Source organism: Pezoporus wallicus, unplaced genomic scaffold, assembly GCF_028554395.1.
Source record: "Pezoporus wallicus isolate ANWC-B61680 ecotype Strahan unplaced genomic scaffold, APGP_CSIRO_Pwel_v1 contig_2543, whole genome shotgun sequence".
In the NCBI taxonomy this organism is placed as follows: domain Eukaryota; kingdom Metazoa; phylum Chordata; class Aves; order Psittaciformes; family Psittacidae; genus Pezoporus; species Pezoporus wallicus.
The window spans coordinates 2,086,863-2,092,862 of NW_026638172.1; positions in this window are offsets into that span (position 1 = coordinate 2,086,863).

The window sequence follows — 6,000 nt, forward strand, 5'->3', positions numbered from 1 at the left end:
ATTGTTTTCATAAGTTTTTGGTCAGTTTAATGTTTTTGAGTATTCTTAACCAGTTCCCTGAGAAAACATAATTTGATATTGTTGTTTGTCCTATGTTCCACCTTCCCCTTCCTCCTCTTCCTTCTGGTTTCTCCCATCTGTCCACCTATTGACACTTAAGTTGAAAAAGCTGCTCCAGTTTTGGGCAAACACCGAAGGTACAGTAATGGGGAATACAGTTCTTCTTTACATCATAAAAATTCACTGGTAAGTTTACTGTATTACCTCCATTAAAAGTCTTAGTTGTCCAGTTACGGCTAATACTCCAGTACTTGTCATGCCTATATGCTATTGTTTTAGGTGCTGTGAAGCAAATAGTACATGAGGAGTATGTTTTACATTTAAAAACCATTTAAGGGAGCACAAAGAGGCTGACTACAAATCATAACAAACTTTTTTCTTACTTTGTATTCTGGTGCATTAACTATTAAGTATGCAACACATCAAAATGGAAGTCTGACTCTTAATATACCTATTTAAGGCATAGTATTGCTGGACAAAATGGCTATGTACCACAGCTTTACATTCTATAAAAACTGCTATCAAACATAACTATACTGTGGCTTGTACAGAAAATCGGTTTTATGGAAACTGTAATGGAATCATTCAATCTTGGTTTCTTTTTATTTCACTGCAATGTAAATAGTTTCAGTAATATTAACTAGCCCCTCAAAGGCAGATATACATTCATGAAGAGGGGATTTTATTAAGACAAATAAACTGTTCTAATTAAAATTCTCCTTTGTGTGTCATCTGTTTAGATTAAAAATTGTTGAATGGAAAATTCACTGTAAAATATTGCCAACATATGTTATGCTGTAATAAATTATTTTGTACACACTTGCCTTTGGTTTGGAATCTTTGCATATTTATGGACTTCAGCCCATCACTTTCATCAGTTTTATTCTATTCAGTTGCAACATTTGCTGGTATAATGTGAACTGTAAGTAGTTAAGGTAAAAAAAAAAATCATTTAGCACATTGAGAGCTGTACCTCTGTATGTGGTAACATGCTACCCTGAGAAATAGGACAAGATGTTTTCGTCTTGTGTATTCACCATGTGCCATTTGCTGTGGAATGATTTCCTCAAAGGTATTTCAAGCAGGTAGAGGGAACTGTCCATGATGGGTTCACTTTGGCTCAGCAGTGCCCGGGAAGCATTTTTATCAGCCCATATAAAGTGAAGGCATAAAGTGTGACTGTGGTCTTCTGTCTTTTATAGGGATGGCGCAGTGCTAGAGATTTAGTTTAGACCTTCAAAAGATTGCAGCCTGAGAGAGGTGAGACTGAAACAGCCCTCTGGGGGGTCTGTTTAGCCTGACACTTTAAATCAGGCTTGAGCAAAAATACCTGGGCTATCTTTTTAACAGTTTATTCCTTGAGGAAGTAGATGAATAGTCTAGAAATTAGCACTAAGAATTGTGGCAACTCTTTTGAGAATTCTGAAAATACAAAAACTCGATTCTTCTGTCACCCAGTGTGTGATTTGGTTTTCTCTTGGAACTGCAGGAGGCAACAGCTGAGTTTTCTTTGGGACTGTCATTCCAGGTGTGAACTGCTTGGCATGATAAATGCCTGGCAATCCTATAGACTGTTGCAAAGAGAGACTAGGGTAGTAGGGGAAGGGTACAAAAATAATGGAGAATAACAAGCATCAGGGGAAAGGTCTGTGGGTTTTTTTTTTTTAAACTAGTCTGAAAAAATTCACTTTTTTCAGTAACTTGAAATAGAAAAGGCATCAAATTTAACAGACCTGTTACATCATCCCAGAGAAATGTGCTGTAATACATGAACACTAGGTGTTCATGTCACAGAATCGCATTTCAGTATTTGAGCTTTAAAATACATCATCTGGTCTGGCTCTACACTTTCTTTCATACTGCCGTTTCATTCTTGTTTCCTTCATCACTTTCTTGCCTTTTTTTTCTTTTCTGCAATTTCTTATCTCAATGTAATGCACTTTGACAGTCAGTTATGGTCATTCTTACTCCACTCTCCTATCCATTAACTTCTTTCCTCCTCTAGCAGATGCGACATCTCAGGTGGTAGCTTCTCTTATTAGTCCGTTGGCATCAGCATAACTGCTTGGCTGCATGAGGCATTTGTAGACAATCCAGATAGAGTCAGCTTGTGTGGGTGACTCCCTTTGAAGAGCCTCATATCTTCCATTGCCCCAGCACAGTTGCACCCTACACCTGATCTCAGGTATCAAATCTGAGGCTGGCTATCCTCTCTCATTTGAGGCTAGTCCAAAATATTCTAGGCTAAGACTGGGATATTACTTGTTTTCAGCACTACTGTTCCATTGACCCAGAGAGGTGGAAGAAGTGGCCTGTTCATGTTACAGATCTCCTGTAGTTGGCCTAGCCAGAGGAGCTAGGCTGGATGGGGCTTTGGGCGGCCTAGTCTAGTGTGAGGTGTCCCCGCCCATGGCAAGGGAGTTGGAACTAGGAGATCCCTGTAAGGTCCCTTTCAACCCAAACCATTCTGTGATCCTATAATTTAATTTTGATTGCTATAAATTACAGTAAATAAGTTCACTTACCTGTCTTGTTTCATGGATCTTGGAAAACCTTTTGGTTTGAGCTGTTTTGTTGTGGCTTTCTTTTATAGATCCTTCCCACATATCCTTGCACAAACCAAGTAATTGTGTTAATGACATAAACCTCACAAGAACTCATTGACCAAGCATCCAGTCTCGTGCAGGGTCTTGCAGTACTACTGTCATCTTGAATGAGTACCACCCCCCTTCCCTTCTCTTGTTCCCACAAACAAGCAGGCAGGTGTACCCCAAGGCTCACAAACTTCTTTTCGTAGGAATAAGCCTATTCCCAAAGCCTAGGCCCCGGTGGAAAACCCTGTCCCTGATATTCATATAGATAACAAAGGTTTAGTCCAGAATTAGCAGTTAAGAGGGGATGGGGCAGCTTCTCGCATCTCAGCTCTAGCATCTGCAGACTTCCCGAACAAGGCATCCTTTAGCTAGGAAGAGGTCAAGCTTTAGGTATGACACAGAAGATTCAAGCATAATCATGTTTTTATGTCTGAATGTACTTGCCACTCTACTATTTCCACAGCACTTTTATATCGACTTTGGCATTTTTTCACGTCTAAACTGCAGATGTTAATGAAAAGTTGGTGGTTCATGGATTTTCCACTAGAGGGAAGCCTTGCATCCAGAATATTTTCATAGTGTGGAAAGGCTGCAGTCTTGTTTACTGTCAGGTGTTCTCTAAGTAAGGGCATATGAAAATGCCTGTCTTCTTTTTCCTTTCAGGCAGTGGAGAGGGGTCCTCGGTGTGTTGTATGTGCTTAATTGTATAACCCAGCTGTGTTCGTTGATTTGGGAATTTGAAGTTGAGAGCGTAGTTGCTTGGGCTTATGTCGTACTAGCTGAGAACAGAGACACTGGAAAAGGGCATTTGGCCCCACAGATGGTCAGGTTGGCCTTTTAGGAGATCCCATGTCATACGTGTATGCATCAGTCAACCCAGTTCCTGCCTTACTCTCCTCAAGCTGTTGGAGAGGGGCAGAGTGAATTGGCTTTGAAGATTAGCTCTCACTCCAGTTAATTTGTCATGGGCTAAAGACACTGTCTGCTCACCACTCAGACTTTGCTGCTTAAATGTATTTGAAGTCTAGACAAAGTACTTGAGAACAGGATTCAGAAGAGGTTCAGGTTTTGAGAGGTTCCTAGAGGTATCTTAGGTATGCAGTGAGGTGGGAGAAGGAAATACATGGTATTTTCAGGACTGATTTCATATGATAAATGGTCAAACTTAGAGCAAACCAGGAAGTGAGGACCAGAGCAGGAGCTGTCTTCCTGTTCCCCATGCAACATGCCTAGTACAGAGCAGTCCTAGTTCAAGACTTGTGGTAATAAACTTGTTATAAAGCCTATCTATAAATGTAAGCCAACTATACCTGCATACCTGCATGAGGCCTGGCTCTGTAAATGGTATTGTAAAAGATACCCAGGGATCTACAGAAGGCGTCAGGCACCAAAGCAGTCTGTTAACTGTCACTGGTGATGTTTAATCAAATTTTAGCTAATCTATGCACTTGATTATATTTGAAGTGAGCTCAGAGAGTATGTGAAATTGGGGGAACTTTTACTTCTATTAATAACATTCCCTGCATGTCTAAATGCCTTTCTAGGGAAATGCAAACCAGTGGACTGAAGCAGTTAGATTTGCTATGGATGAATTTATTACTTTGGGTTCCGTAGCAAAGACCACAGTTCATCTGCTCAGGGTTGGAGTGCCAATCCAAGTGGTGAGGACATGTACTGGTACTTAGCTCTAAGCACTTAGCTCAGGCTAGCACACACATTTTTCAACACCATGGCAGGTTAAACCTGGACGTGCAGAGCTTGGTTTTTAAGTGTCCACAGCGGCAAGGCCTGTGTTTTTCAGTAGTATGTTATGTTCGGTTGTGGGGATTTTTTAACTGTTGTCCTTTTGCGTAAATGGTCTGATTCTAGTTTTGTATGCAAATCCTCTGCTGTAGACGTAGAGCTGGTGAGTCAGTGCTGGGCAGTATGGAGTAGGTAATTCTGAAACGCTGTTATTTATGAACTAGAAGTTGGAAATAGAAAATGACTATATGGAAGAAGTTGCTGCCACAGATCCTCCCTCTGGCTGGGAGAATTAGAGCATGGTTTACTTGACTTTCATTTGTGAGGAAAACAGGATGCTGCTATGGCTTGTCACAAAAATTATTATCCCAGGATGCTGGGAAAAAGTGGAAAAAAAAACAACAAACAAAAAACAGGGCTTTTAATAATAATTCTTAAATTGGAATGCAGTTGTCTCAGTCAGAAGAAAGAACTGGATGCAGTACATGGTCACTGACAGTAACACGGGTTCTTTTCTTCCCATCTACACAACCCCTTGTGCACTCATAACGAGAGAGGCCCCAGTGGATTAAAGCATCGTTATTTCCCAACCATAAATATGCAAATCCCCATCCCTTAAAGGAGGGTGATTTACTGGCTAACCGAAGCTCAGGGATTACTGCTTTTGTCCCACATTTGTATGGTGACTGACTCAATGGGGTCCTGGTCAATGACTGGCGCTTCTGCAAAACAGATAAATGAAGAGTTCCACTTCTGTTCTAACATATGCAACCACATGCCTTCAGCAAACAAGAGGTCTCCTTTTGCCTCCTCCTGCCTTAAAGCCGACAGAGCATGGCAGGGAGAGCAAGACTTGATTTTTACAGCCTGCTTTGGTAGTTTGCTTCAGTGGGGTGAATGGGAACGACATACTGCACCCCCTGCCGTTCCTGGTTTCCCCTATTGTGGCTGTACTGGTCTGAATCCCCTTGAGATTCATGCAATACACGAGAAAGATGCTTCTGGACCACAGAAAAAACAGATCATTGGTTTAGTCACACAAGGGCAAGTAAAACAGACAAAACGAAAACCCATGTACGTTCTCAAAAAGAAAACAAAAACCCACCACAAAACCCAGAGGATATTCAGTGTCCCAGGAAAATCTAGGAATTCTTCCTAGGCAAGCAACATAATTCTTTTCTTGGATGTGGTCAGTATCTTTTTGGCCAGGTATTTTGGCCACAAGTGTATTTTACTATTATTATAATCATTAATTGCATCAATTTAAAGGCTGTATTTTTTGGCCAGGTTTAAGGCTCTGGAAACCCACAGTCCCCAAACAATGCTGGATATGAAGTACAAGATGCCTGAACCAGACAGGCTACGTGTATGTGACTGTGCAAAGTATCATAATAGAACCAGTACAAAATGCACATTTTTAGTCAGAGCAAATAGCACTGGTATAAAATACATCTGCCTGAAAATTCCACTGCCTTTTATTTTACTTATGGAGGAGATTAATTAGGAGAAATGTCTTATTATTTTAATACATAAGAGCTCCCTGATACATTTCATAAGAGTTAATCAGTTTCCAATGTGGTTTGTGTGACAGATATTGTTTTAT